The sequence below is a fragment of the Triticum dicoccoides genome, chromosome 5A (assembly GCF_002162155.2).
Source record: "Triticum dicoccoides isolate Atlit2015 ecotype Zavitan chromosome 5A, WEW_v2.0, whole genome shotgun sequence".
Taxonomy (NCBI): Eukaryota; Viridiplantae; Streptophyta; class Magnoliopsida; order Poales; family Poaceae; genus Triticum; species Triticum dicoccoides.
Genome location: NC_041388.1, coordinates 188874804 through 188893419, shown reverse-complemented (window position 1 = coordinate 188893419; position 18616 = coordinate 188874804).

The following is an 18616-nucleotide window of genomic DNA, read 5'->3' as shown; positions in this document are numbered from 1 at the left end:
TTAGTCGCCGCTAAGCACTATCAACCCTAACCAAGGACGAGACTCGACCTAGCATGCATGGTATAACTCAGGGCGCCAGCGCTTCATTTACTTATGCTCAGGGTTTGCGCCTGGCTTTGTACAAAGGGTTACATGCGTCATCGGCAATGCTTGTACAAAAGGTGGCTTGCCGGGGGGCCCGGCAAGCCGCGCCTTACAGGTAAAACTTGCGAAGATGCTCAATGTTCTAGGAGTTACTCACCGGAACGGCATCTTCGGTCTCCAGGCGGACTGCGCTGGGCCTGGTGACTCGTATTACCCGAAAAGGGCCTTCCCACTTTGGCGTCAACTTGTTGGAATTTTTGGCCGATTGAACGTGCCGAAGAACAAGGTTGCCTTCCTCAAAGCTTCGGGCATGAACCTTGCGGCTATGGTAGCAGCGCAAGGCTTGCTGGTAGCCGCTGCTCTCATAGCCGCCCGAAGACGATCTTCCTCAAGGAGCATTGCGTCATCTTGGCGCAGTTGCTCTTGCTCAAGCTCATCATAAGAGAGCACTTGAGGTGACCCGTATATAAGTTCAATGGGGAGAACTGCTTCTGCCCCGTATACTAGGGAAAGGGTGTCTGGCCGGTGGCTCGATTTGGTGTCGTTCTGATTGACCAAAGAGCCGCCGGTAATTCATCAATCCAGCGCCTTCCACTCTTGTGCAGCCTATCAAAGGTCTTTGTCCTTAATCCCCGCAGTACTTCAGCGTTTGCCCTCTCAGCTTGACCATTGCTTCATGGGTGAGCAACGGAAGCGAAACAGACTTTGCTGCCGAGGTCTTGGGTATATAGCATGAAGGTGCGGCTTGTGAACTGTGTACCGTTGTCGGTGATGACCCTGTTGGGTACACCAAAATGACACACTAGTCCCTTGAAGAATTTGACGGCTGACTGAGCTGTGACCTTCCTCACTGCTTCCACCTCTGGCCACTTTGTGAACTTGTCGATTGCGACATACAAGTACTCAAAGCCCCCGGCAGTGCGGGGGAAAGGGCCCAGTATGTCGAGCCCCCAGACCGAGAAGGCCCAGGAGAGAGGAATGGTTTGAAGGGCTTGAGCTGGCTGATGAAGCTTCTTTGAATGGAACTGACATGCTTCACACCTGGTGACTATTGTCGTCGCATCCTGGAGGGCGGTGGGCCAGAAGAAGCCTTGCCGAAACGCTTTGCCGGCAAGGGCCCTTGACCCGATGTGGGATCCACATATGCCTCCATGTATCTCCACCAACAGCCCGAGTCCTTCCTCTCGAGGGATACACTTCAATTTCACGCCATTCGGCCTCTTTCTGTACAGGACGTCATCGACGAACTGGTACATAGTAGAGCGACAGGCTACTTTTTCCGCTTCTTCCTACTCCTCAGGAAGGTCCCCTGTTTGGAGGAATCGGACGGTATGCTGTGCCCATGCTGGAGCCTGGGGCTTGACAGCAAGGACTAAAGGTGTTTCCTCCGCTATAGGAGCGGTGTCTCGACGACAAGAGCTTGATGCTCCGCCGGAGCTGGCCGTCCCGTGGCGGGCTCAGTATCTCCGGCAACAACCTTGCCGGCAGCTCCGGGGAGCTCGGAGGGAAAGTACTTGCTGGGCCCTGATTTCCTCCTCTTGTTTTGCTCTGTTGATGGATCAACGGATGGCTGAGTTAGCTGAAGCACAAAGGTACCTGGTTCCACAGGTAGCTTGAGGGCAGCGCGTTTTGACAGGTAATCGGCGATATCATTCTCCGCTCGGGGAACGTATTCTGCCTGTATACCGTCAAAACGCTCTTCCAGCTTTCTCACTTCATTGACGTAGGCCTTCATCAATGGGCTCTGGTAATCCTTGTTGACTTGCTTAACGACAAGTTGCGAGTCGCCTTTGACGATGAGTTTCTTGATTTCGAGGTCCGCCGCGATCCTAAGACCGGCAAGCAGCCCTTCATACTCAGCCGTATTGTTTGTTGACACCTCCCTGGGGAAGTGCATCTAGATCACGTACTTGAGGTGCTCTCCGGTGGGCGCGACAAGCAGTACGCCAGCCCCGGCGCCCTGTTAGGAGAAAGCTCCATCAAAGTACATGATCCAGTCGCAACTTGCCTCCTTGCCAGGGAGAGCAGTCTCTTGGGCTTCTTCGTCAGGCGTCGCGGTCCATTCTGCAACGAACTCCGCCAGGACTCGGCTTTGAATCATCGAGGTACTCTCAAACTTGAGGCCAAAGCTGGACAGTTCCAGTGCCCACTCTACGATCCTTCCCGTTGTGTCTGGATTGTGCAATATCTGTTGCAGAGGGAGGCGAGTGACGACAGTGACTTCGTGCGCCTGGAAGTAGTGACGCAGCTTCCTCGAGTCCATAAGAAGGCCGAAGAGCAGTTTCTGCACACCGGAGTATCTTGATCTAGCCCCCTGCAGAAGGGAGCTAACAAAGTAGACCAGGTGCTGCATCATCTTCTTCCTTGGCGGCACTCCAACCGGTTGCGTCGTCTCGGTATCGGTGGAATCGGGCTCCGTCGCTGCTATTACCTCATCATCAATTTCTCTCTGCGCCACTAGTGCGGCGCTGAGCACTTGGTTCGTTGCCGCCAGCTACACCAGCAACGGTTCCTGTGGCCTAGGCACAACTAGTATTGGCGGGGAGGAGAGGCACCTCTTCAAATCTTGCAATGCTGCTTCGGCTTCTGGTGTCCACTCCATCGGGCCCACCTTTTTCAAAATCTTGAAAAAGGGAAGTGCGCGCTTGGCGGACTTGGAGATGAACCTGCTCATGGCGGCAACGCAACCGGCAAGCCGACGCACATCCTTGACTCACTTGGGCGCTTCAATACGCTCTATAGCTTTGATATCGTCCGGATTGGCCTCTATCCCATGCTGTGACACAAAGAACCCGAGAAGCTTGCTAGACGGGACGCCGAAGACGCACTTCTCAGGGTTCAGCTTGAGATTGATCTTGCGTAGGTTTGCAAATGTTTCTTGTAAATCTGATATGAGGGTTGCCCTGTTCTTGGTTTTGACCACTATATCATCCATATAGGCTTCCATATTTCTATGGAGCTGGGGTTCAAAACCAATCTGGACCGCCCTTGCAAACATTGAACCAGCACTCTTCAACCCGAAAGGCATCCGTATAAAGCAATACGTACCACATGGGGTGATGAATGCCGTTTTCTCTTCATCTTCCCTTGCCATGAAGATCTGGTGGTAGCCGGAGTAGGCATCGAGGAATGACAACAGATCACACGCAGCTGTGGAGTCAACAATCTGGTCAATGCGCGGCAATGGGAAGGGGTCTTTGGCACAAGCCTTATTAATATCTGTGTAATCAATACACAGCCTCCACTTCCCATTTGCCTTGCGCACTACCACCGGATTGGCCAACCATGTTGGATGGAGCACTCCTCTTACCAAACCCACTCCTTCCAGTTTCCGGATCTCCCCTATGATGAACTCTTGTCGTTCCAAAGCTTGCTTTCTGACCTTCTACTTGATGGGCCGTGCATGAGGACAGACAGCAAGGTGGTGCTCAATCACCTTCCTGGGAACGCCGGGGATGTCGGATGCTTGCCAGCCAAACACATCGATATTCGCCCACAGGAAGGTGATGAGCGCGTCTTTCTATTTGTCGTCAAGGGTGGAGCTTACAGTAAAAGCTCCTCCCGTGCCGTCCTCCTTGACAGAAACCTTCTTGGTTCCCGGCGGTGTGGCCCTGGACTTCTTGTTTCTATCGACGGAGCTCTCTGGCACGTCCTCAACGGGAGCGCTACACTCCGAAGAGGTGCGCTTGCCGGAGTGGGTGCCTGAGGTCTCACCGGTCTTCTTCTTTTGCCTTCCCGGGGCTCCAACGGCAGGAGCAAGCGCCTTGGTAGTGGCGGCTGCTGCAACTGCTTGTTGATAGAGTAGGTCAGCGCAAATTAGCGCATCCTTCTTGTCCGACGGGACGATGATGATCGTCACAGGCCCCGGCATCTTCAGGGTGTTGTAGGCGTAATGTGACGCCGCCATGAACTTGGCCAGCGTTGTGCGGCCAAGGATCCCGTTGTAAGGCAAGGGGATCTTGGCAACGTCGAACACAACCCTTTCTGTACTGTAGTTCAGATCGCTCCCAAAAGTCATGGGCAACGTGACCTTTCCCTTAGGTTGACTTCTTCCCGGGTTGACCCTGAAACGTGCCCGTCTCTTTGAGGTCTTCATCAGGAATCTGCAATTTCTCGATCACGGCAGGCAAGATTATGTTCAGACCGGCCCCGCCATCGACTAGCACCTTTGTCACCTTGAGGTTGCGTATTGTTGGTGAAACCAACAATGTCAAGCACCCGACTGCAGTAGTGCGATCAGGGTGATCCTTAGTGTCAAAAATGATAGGTGTGTGGACCACTTCAGCGGCCTTTAGGCATCAAACGACTGTTCCGCCGCTGTAATCTCACGCGCCCACTGTTTAAGCTGGCGGTGAGAGGTATGCAGCGAGGCGCCACCATCGACGTACATGGCCTCTGTAGCTTTCTAAAATCCTTGGTCACTAGACTCATCATCCTCTTCGTGATCATCGTCTTCTGGCTTTTTGTCATTGCCCCGGGCGGGCCTCTCCCGCTGTTTATCTTTGCTGTGATGGCCCGCCTGGCCGTCACGCTTCTTGCCGGACCCCTCAGCACCGTCCTGGCCTTTCTCCTTGTCCCACCTCTCATATTCAGCCCTCTGCTTCTCAGCAAGGAGCTCAACCATTCGGTAGTTCTGGAGATCATGGCCTTTGGTGCGATGGATCTTGCATTATTGCTTGTCGGAGTTTCCTGGCTTCTCGGCAGCCGCCAAGGCCCGGCAGGTGACACATCCGGCAATTTCCTTGTCGGGGTCATCTGCCTTGGTTTTCTTGGCGGAGCCGGAGTCGCCAGATCCCTCGACGGCAAGCACAACTTTACCTTTCCGCTTCTTGTTGCGGCGCCGGCCTTTCTTCGCCGGGGCGGCAGTATCCTCATCTGAGGAGTCGATTTCCACACCGGCATCTTCGCCGGGGTACTTCCTTCCCTCTTCAGCCCGGGCACATTTGTCAGCAAGAACATAGAGTTCTGCCACATCTTTCACCTTGTTCATCGCCAGTTCTTCGCGCATCTTGCGGTTACGCACGTTTTGATGGAACACGCTGATGATGGCGGCAGCGTGAACATCAGGGATATTGTACTGTACCCGGCTGAACCTCTATATATACTTGTGCAGACTCTCGCCTCCCTTCTGGGTAATGACATGCAGGTCGCTTTCTTGGCCGTGGGCTTGGTGACCCCCAGTAAAGGCGCCCACAAACTCATGGCACAAATCTGACCAGGAGGAAATAGAGTCTACCGGCAAGTGCATCAACCACGACATGGCATTAGGTTTAAGAGCCAATGGAAAGTAATTCGCAAGCACCTTACCATCGCGGGCTCCGGTGACTTGCATCGCGATGGTGTAGATGCTGAGGAACTCAGACAGGTGAGTCTTGCCGCTGTACTTTTCCCCAACGTCAGGTTTGAAGGTGCAGTGAGTGGGACACTAGAACTGCCGCAGCCCACGGGTAAAAGCCGGACACGCTATCTCGTAAGGTAGGCCTCCAGGGCTCTCCAGGGCCGGGTGGTTCACAACAGGCCCTGCTGTCATGTCTGACTGGTGGCGCGCTCCCACTCGGTGCTCGATAGTGGTTCGAGTGTCTTCATGGGCTCATTCCCGAAGAACTTGGCGCTGGTCACAGTGGGTCCGCGGGTCAGACGATGCTATGGAGATGGCGTCGCCCGCGACGTCGGTTAGAGCCGGCCCCCGCGGTACCGGATGGGGAAGAGGTGAATGCACCGTGGTCGCGGTGCCGCCAGCTTTTCCGCCACTGGTCCACGGGACTCCATCGGAGCGTTGACCCGGGGGCCTCATCGGACAAGGTTCGTCTTTGTTGGCCATCTCAACAAGGCTTCGGATAGTGGCTCTCTGTTCGTCGAGTTTCCCCGTAGTGGGAGGAAAATCGAGGAGGAACTGCGCGCGCCAGGGCCTCCACTGGCGTCGGCGGCAGCGAAACATGCACGGATCGCGACGCACTTCGACTTCTGACCATGTCAGAAGGAGCTCTATCACGACCCCGCGGTCGCATGCCGCTTTCACCAGCGCCTCGGCAAGTGGGCAGGTCTTCTATGTCCCGGGAGCGACGCTCGGGGCTCTTCTCGCGGAGACGCCCGGGGTCTTCGGTGTGATTACGCCATTCATCGCGCGCTGCCTGGGAGGAGCGCGCTGTTGACGCCAGCGTGGGAGTCTTGGAGGCCCACGCGTCGCCTTCGGGCGGGGCGGCGATGATCTTGGAAGGCTCCGCTCCACCCGCGAAGGACTTGGCTCCGGCTTTGGATTTGGCAACGTATGGCCCGTTACCAGGCACACAAACATCGCCGCCTCGCAAACTCCGGCTGCTGGGATGGTGTTGGTGTTCGCGAGCAGCACCCAGGGTCCTCTCTGCAACCGGTCCGCTGCTCGCCCGTGTCGGGATGGGCTGTCCGGCTTCCGACTGGCCAACCGCCACCGTCGTCTTCTTCTTGGGCGCCATGATGATGAAGAAGCGCCGAACTAACTGCTAGAGTCGATTCTCACAACTGCTTCCCCTGCCTGGCGTGCCAAAGATGTCGGTGGGAACGACACCTATGGGATCACGAGAATCCCTACTATGGTTAGCGGGGCGTGGGGTCGTGAGAAGAGCGGATGAAGCAGGTAGCACATGGTTCGTTTATCCAGGTTCGGGCCGCAAGGATACGTAAAACCCTACTCCTGCTTTGGTGGATTGTGTATTTGTGTTCTTGAGCTAGCTATGGGGCGTGAGGAGCTCCAAATAGCCGAATCCCTCTCCTGGTCACCTCGGGCCTCCTTTTATAGGAAAAGGGGTGGCCACAGTGGCACACAGGAGGTGGAAAGGGAACAGTGATGCGAGGTTATCCCTCGCATTACATGACAAGGCGCATTTAATGCGTCTTGCTTAGGTGTCCTTGCTTTATCGGGGACGGGGGAGAGATCTGCCTCGTCCGTCATCGCCGCTTCTTCTTGTGTCGACACGTGCACTGGCCAGCGACGTCTGCGATGCCATGTAGGTAGGCAAGTAGCTGAGGTGGCGCAGTGGGGGGTCTTCACGAAGATCTCCATGCCGTCATGCAGGTGCCTGCCCAGCTTGTTGGGTCGGCAGCTGCATTAATGCGGTGGTGGAGGCTCAGTCGGCGTGGGCCTGACGATGGCCCTGTGGGTGTCCTTGGCGAGGGCCTTGCCGAGGCGCCTGCTGTCATCCCCGGCAAGGCGCTTGCCGGGGGCCTTGTGGTCTTCCTTGGCCGGGATCCCACCAAGGGTTGTCGTCTCCTTAGTGCATATCCGGTCTTGAACGTCTTCACAAAGATCTGCATGTCGCCACGGGGATGTCTCCTGAATCCTTGCCCTTTGGGGGCAGTGGACTCAAGGGTGATTCGCTCCGTAGGCGCGGGACGAGTCGCCGCGGCAAGGATCTTGCCGGGGCTGCTAGAACTGTCTCCCGGCAAGGATCTTGCCGGGGGAGTCCGCTTCGTCCTCTTAGTTCTTTGTAGTCTTGGTCTTGGCATCGCAGTTCTCTTGAGCTTCGGTCTTACCCTGGCTCACCTCCCTTGCCTTGCTTGGTGTGGTGGTGCCCGCGGCTCAGACTGCCCATGCACAGTTATAGGGGTACAAAAAGTGTACCCCTCTTTTTGTACACCGACACCGGTGGAGTAGCGCGGTGGAGGCTGGATGAAGAGGAGCCCGTGGATGAACAGTCGCAGGTGGAGGCTGGTGGAGGTCGACGGTGGATGAACAGTAGCCCGTGGAGGCTGGAGGGGGTCGACGGTGGAGATGAACAGTATCCCGTGGACTCCCGTTTTGCGGTACGCCACACCCCTCCCAATGAACAGGACCCTCGTTTCGACCATAGCACTCCAACACAAGTCTGTTTCCTCCGCTTTGCGGTACGCCACACCTCTCCTGATCAACAGGACCCCAGTTTCGACCGTTGGAGGTCCGTTTCCTCCGTTCTGCGATACGCCAGGCCTCGTTTCCATCGACTGTTCTGTCCAAGCCCTCCCGATGAACACGACAACGCATTTCGTTCCAACCTAGCCGGTTGGCTCCCCATGAACACGACGACGACGCTGTTTCTCTGTTCTGACCCAACCATGTACACGAGCCCTGGCCGTACGTACGCGCGAGTAGGCATTCGAGACCCCGCCCGTATGTACATACATGGTCGTAATTAGTTTCTTGCACCCTGGCCGCTGTATGTACGTGTACATGCTACGTGTGTGCCTCTGCTATGACACGTGTGTGCCTCTACACCGACCAGTATGTACGTACACGTTCGCGACCAGAATGACAACGCTACGTATGCTTCGACCAGGTGGGTCCCGACTGTCAGGCACTTGCGTGTGAAGATGTAGCTAGTGGGTCCCAGCAGTCAGGGGGCGGATCGTTTTTTTTTGCCAGACGCTCTTCCTTGCGTGCGAAGATGTAGCTGGTCGGTCCCAGCAGTCAGGGGAAACATTTTTTTCGCGAAATATGGTGGCCGTTCGGTGGGTCCCCGCTGTCAGGTGGAGGAATAATTATTTTGCGCGTAATAAGGAGGCACTTCCTTGCGGCGGCCGTGGACCCAACTGTCAACCCCTCCACATACAGTCTAGGTCTGATGGAAGCCGTTCCTTGACCACGTTGACCATGCCGCGCCAAGAGCACCAGGGCAGTGGAAGACGACAAGGCCTAGGAAGGGGACGACGCGTAGCCGGGGAAGACACGGCAGTGGAAGTCCATGCGAAGAGGAGTACGAGGGTTCACTGGTTCGGCTATGGTGTGAGGCTGCCGTCGCCGTAGGGCCTGGCCAGTGGTGGGAATAGTAGGGGCGGTGAGGCCTCCGCGGCAGCACAGCCGGCCACGGGAGGCAGGAGTATGCGTCACGACTGGCGCTGCTTTGGGCGGCTGCAGCAAGAAGACCAGAGGTTGAAGAAGCACTACGGTCACTGGAGCTAGAATCGTTCATATTGACTAAGTTGACAAAGCACTCTGCCCCCGTCAACTTAGTAGGCCCACAAGTCAGCCACCCACCAAGATGGGTCCCAACTAGCAGGGTGAGTATTCATTTTTTTGTGCGTAATAAGGAGGCACTTCTGGTGGGTCCGAGCTGACAGCGGGGGGAACGTTTTTTCACGAAATACGGTGGCTCGTCCTATGGGTCCCAGTAGTCAGGGGGGATACATTTTTTCGCCAAATACGGTGGCCCGTCCGGTGGGTCCCTGCTATCAGGTGGAGGAATAATTATTTTCCGCGTAATAAGGAGGCATTTCCTTGCGACTGCCGTGGACTCAGCTATCAGCCTCTCCATGTACAGTACTCTTCCGATGGAAGTCGTTCATTGACCACGTTGACCACGCCGCGCCGAGAGCACCAGGGCGGTGGACAACGGTGAGGCCTAGGAAGGGGACGAGGGTTCACTTGTTCGCTGCAGGGTGAGGCTGCCGTCGCCGTAGAATAACAGGGTGTGTGGCTGAGTAGAGGGATGGCCTAGCCAGCAGTGGGAGTAGTAGGGGAGGTGAGGCCTCCACAGAATCGCAGCCGGCCACGGGAGGCAGGAGCACGAGGCACGACCGGCGCTGCTTTGGGCGGCTGGAGCAAGAAGACCAGAGGTTGAAGAAGCACTACGGCCGTTGGATGGAAATCGTACGGTCACTGGAGATATAATCGTTCATATTGACTAAGTTGACAAAGCCCTCCATCCCCGTCAACTTAGTTGGCCCACAAGTCAGCCTCCCACTATTGTGGGTCCCAGCTAGCAGGGGGTATTCATTTTTGTGTGAATAATAAGGAGGCACTTCCTTGCGTGCAAAGATATAGCTGGTGGGTCCGACCTGTCAGCGGTGGGAATGTTTTTCGCGAAATACAGAGGCCCTTCCGGTGGGTCCCAGCTATCAGGTGGAGGGATCATTATTTTGCGCGTAATAAGGAGGCATTTCCTTGCGTGCGGGTGTGGACCCAGCTGTCAGCCTCTCCACGCACAGTCTACTTCCGATGGTTTCGTTCATTGACCACGTTGACCACTCCGCGCCGAGCGCATCCAAGGTGGTGGACGACGGCGAGGCCCCGGACATCAATGAGCTGGAGATGGGAATACGCGGGAGTAGAGTCGCAGACGGAGAGGTGTACGAGGGTTAACTGGTTCTAGTGCGGTGTGGTTCAGTTGTCGGTGGAGAAGAACAGGAGGTGTGGAGGGGTGGAGGCGGGAGCAGGTGGTCCCGGCGGCGCTGGAGGAAGAAGACGAGAGATTGAAGATGGATGCCGGTCGTTGGATGTAAATCCAACGGCTAACGATGTCAGAATCATTTGTTGACTAAGTTGACAATGACATGCATTGGCTACGACCTATTGGACCACATTTCAGTGTAACACCCATTATGCGGCTATATCTCCCACGTGTCGGAGCACGACTTAGAGGCATAACCGCATAGTAGGCATGTCGCAAGAGGGGTAGTCTTTACACCTCCCATGTACTGAATAAGAAAGAGATAAAGACTTGGCTTATAATCGCCACTTCACACAATACGTAAATATAGCATTACATCATCCATATACAATCAAGGTCCGGCTATGGAACCAACATAAATAAAGACAACCCCTAATGCAAAAATCCCCGATCGCCCCAACTGGGCTCCTCTGCTGATCGTCCGGAAAAGACACATAGTAACGGCCAGAATCTTCGTCGAACTCCCACTTGAGTTTGGTCGTGTCCCCTGTACTGGCATCATCAGCACCTACATTAGGTTTTTGAAGTAATCTGTGAGTCATGGGGACTCAGCAATCTCACACCCTTGCGATCAAGACTATTTAAGCTTATCGGTCGGAAAAGGTAGTGAGGTGGATCTGCAGCAAGCACTAGCATATATGGTGGCTAACTTACGCAAATGAGAGAGAGGAGAGAAGCAAAGCACGGTCGATAACCTATCATGATCAAGAAGTGATCCTGAAAGTACTTAAATTCACGCATAACACGAGGCCGTGTTCTCTTCCCGGACTCCGCCGGAAAGAGACCATCACGGCTACTGTGACACTCCAAAATTTTTATTTGGTTTTTATCAAAAACTTTGTGGTTTTGAGGAGAGACCTTTTTAAAAAATTTCTTTTTCAGAAAAACCTTCCTCTTAAAAACCTCCTTTTTCCTTGGCAGGGATTTTATTTCTTTCAAACTTTGGTGGTTGATCTTTTGCAAACTTCTTCTCTGTTAGTTCCCTCTAAAAATTTATTTTTTTTGGGAGTTTTAACTTGTTTTTTTTAAGTGAAGCTCTATGGAAATTTGGGATTTTCTTATCTTTGAAGCCACCCTTGGCTTTGTATTTTTGCCCATGAGATAAAACCCCTCCAAAACCTTCCCTCCCCCTTGTGATCAACCTAAATTCTCTGTCCCAACTAATCCAAACTGGGTTTGGATTTTATTCTAATTATTTTTTCCCCTCAATTCAATTCTGAATATTATTTGGAGCCTGAGGGATTTTCAAAGCAAGTACACTTTTTCATTTGAGTTTTGACCTCAAACCAATTCTCCTGGATTGTCCTTTGAACCCACAACCCAGAACCATCTTGATCCCTCCTCTTTTCAAATTTTTCAAAATACAGTCTCTGCAAGTTTGGACCAGATTTGCCAAATTTGGTGAAATTCATATCCACACTGCTCCAAAAATTCCACCGAAAATCATGCAGCCTACTTGAGCAAGGAGAAGCCACTCCACCAAAAATCAGCTCAAGGAAAAATCACCAGAGGCCAATTTCATTCGGTCGAACACCTTGTGGGCACTGTTACTGTTCAAAGTTCAGAAAATTCAGTTTCAGTGTCATCTTCCGTTCGACAGTTTCAGTCACGCGGCCATAGTGCCCTTGGCACGTTCCTCGCCGCCTTTTCCTCTTGTCCGAAGCTGCACACGCGTGCGTGGAGCCTTCCTGGCGTCGGTAGCGCGCTGGCTCGCCCTCGCCGGCGTCTTCTGCGGCGTCGGGACCCCCCGTGGCGGCCGACAGGAGGCACACCACGGCAGAACGCCGTTCCGCGCCGCCCATCGCTCCCTGGCTCTCCGCGTGGCCTCATGCACGCCAGCGCACGCCCGTAGCACAGCCACCGTGGCCAGCAAGCACGGAACGCGCTCTCCGCCGCCGACGGGCCCGCGCCATCCCCGTTCCATCGAGCTCGCCCTTAACACCCAAACCCCGGCCAGTTTAACACCAAAAGGGACCCATTGAACCTCCGTGATGACACTCGACCCCCTAACCACCCCGACCGAGCACTGCGCCTCCGTAATCGCTCGCCGGTGATCCTCGTTCACGGCAAGCGCCTCGGACCGCCTATATAAAGGGGTCCCGAGCTCACTCTCGTGCACGCAGCACCTCCACTACTCACCAACACCCCGCCAGGCCACTAGGGGGACCTCGAGGAGGTCTCCTCCCCCAGCTCCGGCCGCCTCGCCCCGCCTCGGCCTCCAGCCCGATTCGTTCTGGTGAGGCCATCTCCGGCGCTCAAACCCTGTTCGTTACCCTCTCTAGCTGCCAGGAGCATAACCCCCTCTTCAATTTAACCTTTGCAGCCCTCTCCGACGAGCCCCTCGACCACCCGAGCCGCCGTCCGCCGGAGCAAAGCTCGCCGTCGACGTGGTGCTCGCCGACCGACTCCACCACCATCAACTGACGCGGAAGGGTACCCTGAGCACGGAGGTACTCTCCGATCTCTCTGCCTCGCTGTGTATCGCCGCCGACGACCACCGCGGCTCTCGGGCGCCGGCGAACTCTGCCGCCCCGTTTGAACATTTGAACCTGACGGGTGGGACCCCACCGTCAGCCTCTCTGCTCTCTCTTTCGAATCGTTTTCTGGAAGCGCCTTCGGGAAGAATGCGTTTTCTCTTCGGGCTGGCGTAGTCGCTACCGAAGCGTTTTCTGTTTTTATAAACTAGCCCCTGGAAATCTCCTGTTTCATTACAGATAAGTCCCTGGACGAAAACCCTTATAACTTTTAATCAGAAAAGTATTTTTGATTGATTCTTTTTCTGTTCTCTTTAAAATTTTGTCTAGTTTTTTATCAGATTTATTTGAAAAATATTTGGTTTACCTTCTGTGCACTCCTTGGTATTTACGTTAGCGTATATATTTTGTTTAAACCGTAGATACCGAAGGAGGTGACGGAGCCGCGAACTTCACCGAGCTAGGCTCCGACTACTCTGAACCAGGCAAGCATGTTTGAATTTTTGATATGATGAGTGTCTTGGCATGTTTTGCATTTAGTTAGTTTCATGGCATGTTGGTGAGCATACCGATGAACGTTATTTTATGTGATAATAAGGTAAGTGAGTTCGATGATCCATACGTGGATGAATGTGAATATGAATGGCCATGTGTTGGCATGAGGATGGGTACGATGGCAGTGTTGTAGCATGCCAGTCTTACGCCAGACTATGTGACTTTAGTGTCAAACCATATCGGTCCAGTACCTATCATTTCCTTCCTTGTACTACCACATGTTTTCCGCAAGGAATATGGTTTAGTAAGTTGCAAACCGCTTTCATGGTACACACCAAAGAGGAGAGGCCGTGATGATGGTTCCATGGCCCTGGATTAAAGCCAGTCATCCGGTCAGGGGGCATGGGTGTTTCCGGTTGGGACCGAGAGGGGGGCACCCCTTAGAGCGCGCGTATATAAATTTGATCCCATGCTATTCGAGATTGTGATCTCCCCGTCTCAAAAGTTTTTATTGGACGATGACTAGGGTGATTCCTAGCATCGAGAGGTAGGATGGATGTGTACCGGTTAGCTGTGTTTTCTTCCGAAATACCGTAAACGGAACTAGTCCTTCGTGACTATGGAAATCCGTTGGATGTGGGAAAAATTTTGTACAAACTCTGCAGAGTCATATATTCCTCCAAATCATCTATTCCATGTCAAGTTTCGTTCCATCTTATCCTAATCAATTGTCAGCTTTGATGACAGAGACTCCGGTGAATCGCATGAGTGCTAAGTCCGGTTGAATGATTATCCCTATGGATGGACTAACCCGTTTATTCTCATGGATTGAATGTTTATTATGAGTATTATTTACTGGTGAATTTAAAGCCCTTTCTGCGATGTCGCTCAGACGTCCGACTGTGGCATTTCTTTTAAAGCCCTTTCTGCGATGTCGCTCAGACGTCCGACTGTGGCATTTCTTTTAAAGCCCTTTCTGTGATGTCGCTCAGACGTCCGACTGTGGCATTTCTTTTAAAGCCCTTTCTGTGATGTCGCTCAGACGTCCGAATGTGGCATTTCTTTTAAAGCCCTTTCTGCGATGTCGCTCAGACGTCCGACCGTGGCATTTCTTTTAAAGCCCTTTATGTGGTGTCGCTAAGATGCCCGACTGTGGCATCATTTCCTTATTTTTATTTTGTTCACCTTTCGAGGCGTCATTTCAGACACCCGATCGGTCCTTATTTATGCTCTGTGGGATTTCAGGCGGACTACCGCCGTTTCCCTTTTTACTTACCCGTTATGCCAATTTTATTTATTGTGCATTAAGGAATTAATCATGTTGCATCCATGCATGCATTTGTTATATCTTACGTCCGAACTGTCTTGCGAGTACTTTCAAAGTACTCACTGGCTTGTTGATTTGGCCAGATGTTGACGAAGGTGATCTCATGGATGAAGAGTTCGATAGCGAGTCCGACACTTAGAGGAGTCCCAGTCAGTCTCGTGCGACCCTGGATTTGGTCACTGTTTTATATCCGCTTCCGCTACCAAATAAATTTATCGAGCCTCACCTCGACGTTCGATGAAATGATATTCTTAGAGTCTTGTATTTCCCTTCCCGCTGTGTTTTTCCCACCACCAACCTATCCGTGAGTCAGTAGTATGTCTCCACACCACTGTGTCCTGTCCGCCATTATGTATGATTATTGGCGTGCTTGTAATAATTTTGGTTGAGCGACCGCAGTTCAACCCTGTAATATATTTTATGCTACTGGCTTATTGTATCAAGAAATTGTCTACCAGTGAGGAGGATTTCTCTCATACTGGACTCAAAAGACTGGTTTATCAATAAATATTTTTATTGGAAAACCGGTCGTGACAAGCTTGGTACCAGAGCCAGGCTGACTATAGGAAGCCACTAGGTGCGATCGCTAATTAGTTATTAGCATGACAGAGCTATTTTATGTTTTTGCAATTGTAGTCATTTTCTGTCAGTCAGCATAAATTTATGATCTGACCCTGCAGAATTTTGCCTACTTTTGTAGATGGCCGACAACAGCTGCGAGTCTCAGACCTTCGCCAATGTGCCCGATGGGTTCGTCAAGCTTCTTTCTTTCATCGTTCAGGTCGCGACGGGGCCATCCGTGCGCCCAGTCTTCACACTTTGCCAGCACCGAGTCAACGACAGTCTGACCATGCACCAGGCCGCGGTGCAGTTCAGGGGAGGGCATGGTGAGTTACGCCGCTTCCGGTTCGTGGGAAGAGCCATGCCTATGGAGAGGCATGCTATGCAGATGGCAGCCCGCGAGGCGATATCTCGTCTCAGGGGTGTCCTTCCCGTGATGAAGACTCGTCGTTACCGTTATCTTCCGTGCCATGTGCCTTACACCTGTCACTACGCATACTCCTGCCCCAGAGGAGAACGAGACGAGGCTTTTGAGATGCTCATTGAGTATCTCCGGGCCCTGGAGGCAGCCTTCGACAACCTGGTGGACGACTTCGTAGCTACCCGCATGGACTCAGTCCATGGCTGTGCTGCCAACAGGAGGGAGCTCCTACCCATCGCTCCGCCACCGACTTTTGTCTCGTCATCAGCATCTTTTACGCCTACTCGTCGCCTGCCTTCTACCGAAGAATTTAACCAAGTCATTGCACCCACTCCAGCGCGCACTACACCAACCTTCGCGCCCACTCCTGTACGTGTTGCTCCGCCCCTGGCAACCGCTCCGTCCGCTCTGCGCAACACTACACGTATGGAGCCCATTAGCAAGGAGCAAGTTGAGTCCCCAACCTCGCTACGCCTCGTCCTCGGCAGGGCAAACGAGGTCGTCAACATCTCTGCCTGAGTACGCTTAGCTGCCATGTATTGTACCGCTTTGTAAGATATGTGCATAGGTTGTGAGAAGTAGCCTGTTTGCGCATCATGTAGGATCTGGAGAAGTGCACTAGCCTTAATAACATGTCAGGATTATGTACGCATATCCTGAGTGATGTACTGTATAATTACCGCCTGCGTGTAAGATATGTAATGAGCAGTCCTTCTCCGTGCGCAAGTTGATTTGTTTTTCTTAAGCAAGCTTGGGTATTTAATTATATCTGCCAGCTTTATGCATTTATGGTTTTATTTTTTTTTGCGACTCTTTCCGCTTTTCTTAAGAGTTTTACAAAAATATTTTTTTCCAGAGTGAAAAATGTCTCATCCTTGGACACGTTCCATGCCAATTCCACCAGAGGAAATTCATGATACTCAACCCAACAATGAGTTCACTCAGGGACAGTCAAGCCAACAAGGCAGTGAATCGGCACTTTCACAAATGTGCCGCCTTTATGAACAGAGTCACCAACAACATCGCGAGATGATGAACCAAGTCATCAACATGGGGAATCATCATGGACAGTATCAGCAACATTCCAAGTTATCTGAGCTACAGAAGACACGTCCTCAAACATTTTCTCACACTGACAAGCCTCTTGAAGCCGAGGACTGGCTTCGAGATATGGAAAGGAAATTAATTATTGCAAAGTGTTCAGATCTCGAGAAAGTACTATATGCTCCACACTATCTCACAGGAGCAGCCGCATCGTGGTGGGAGAATTTTCTGCACATGCATCCCAACGAAAATGACATAACCTGGGATGATTTCAAGGAAGGTTTCCGTGGTGCACATATTCCTAAGAGTATTATGAAAATCAAGAAGAGAGAATTCGATGACCTCAAACAAAGGAACATGACAGTGTCAGATTACAACAGTCAATTTACCCTATTATCCCGCTACGCCAATGAGGAGCGTATGACTGAAATCAAGAAGATGGAGAAATTCCTTGACGGTCTGGCGCCCGCGCTTAAATGCCAACTGGTCGTGCACACTTTTCCTGATTTTAAAACACTGGTGGACAAGGCCATTACTCTGGAAAATGAGAGACGCAGTCTGGAAGATATCCGCAAGCGAAAAAGGGACCAGACTAATCACACTCGCAATCATCGAAGCAAGATAGATTTTAAAAAGGGTGGGACACCCAAATTCTCATCCAATGTCTCACGCCCAATCAAGAATTTTCATGCAAGGGACAAGGAATTCACCTATCACCCCGGCGTTACTTGTTACGCTTGTGGAGAAGAAGGGCATTATGCCAAACAGTGCCCCAAGCCAAGGAACTCAACCCCAAAGCCGAACAACGGCGGCAATAATTCAGCGCCCAAGCGAAACAATTTCAATCCCAACAATAACCACAGGAAGGGTCATCTGAACCACGTAACCAAAGAGGAGGCACAAAATGCTCCGGATATCGTACTCGGTACGTTTCCTGTCAACACAATACCTGCAATGGTTTTGTTTGATTCTGGAGCTTCTCACTCTTTCATCTCGAAAAGTTTTGCTTTGCAAAATAATTTTTCGATGCTTCCTTTGGAGAAATCCATAATAATCAAGTCCCCCGGGATTCAGCAAGTCTCTCAGAATTACTGTCAGAATGTGGTCATTGAGTTTGAAGGATTGGAGTTTTACGCAAATCTAAATGTATTGGAAAATAAAGGACTGGATGTCATCCTAGGGATGGATTGGCTAACCACCAATAAAGGTTTTATCGACTGTCTCAACAGGACCGTGATTCTCACACACCACCAAGGGAAGACAATAAGAGTATCAGCCAAGGAAGGAAAAAGACCCCGGCAACCGAGATTAAATAAGGTGGACGTTTCTGAGCTAAACAAGGTTCCAGTAGTGTGTGAATTTCCAGATGTATTCCCTGAAGAGCTGCCAGGCATGCCACCAGACCGAGAAATAGAATTCCGCATTGAGCTAGCACCAGGAACCACCCCCATATACAAGAAACCATACAGAATGGCACCATCCGAGTTGATCGAATTGAAGAAGCAAATAAAGGAATTACTGGAAAAAGGATACATTCGAGCCAGCTCCTCACCTTGGGGATCACCAATTTTAGTTGCCAAGAAGAAGGATGGAACGCTGAGATTGTGTATCGACTATCGAGCACTTAACATGGTCACAGTCAAAAACCAATACCCGATGCCAAGGATAAACGATTTGTTTGATCAACTTGCTCAGGCCAAGGTATTCTCAAAAATTGACTTAAGGTCAGGATACCATCATTGAAGGTACGAACGGAAGATATCCCCAAAACAGCCTTCACCTCCAGATATGGACTGTACGAGTTCACAGTGATGCCATTTGGATTAACTAACGCCCCGGCATATTTTGTTCACCTCATGAACAAAGTATTTATGAAGTTTATGGACAAATTCATCATAGTATTCATCGATGATATTCTGGTATACTCCAAAACACCAGAAGAGCACGCAGAACATCTCAGGATTGTACTAGGAGAGCTAGAGAAACACCAATTGTATGCCAAGTTCAGCAAGTGCGAATTTTGGCTAAGACA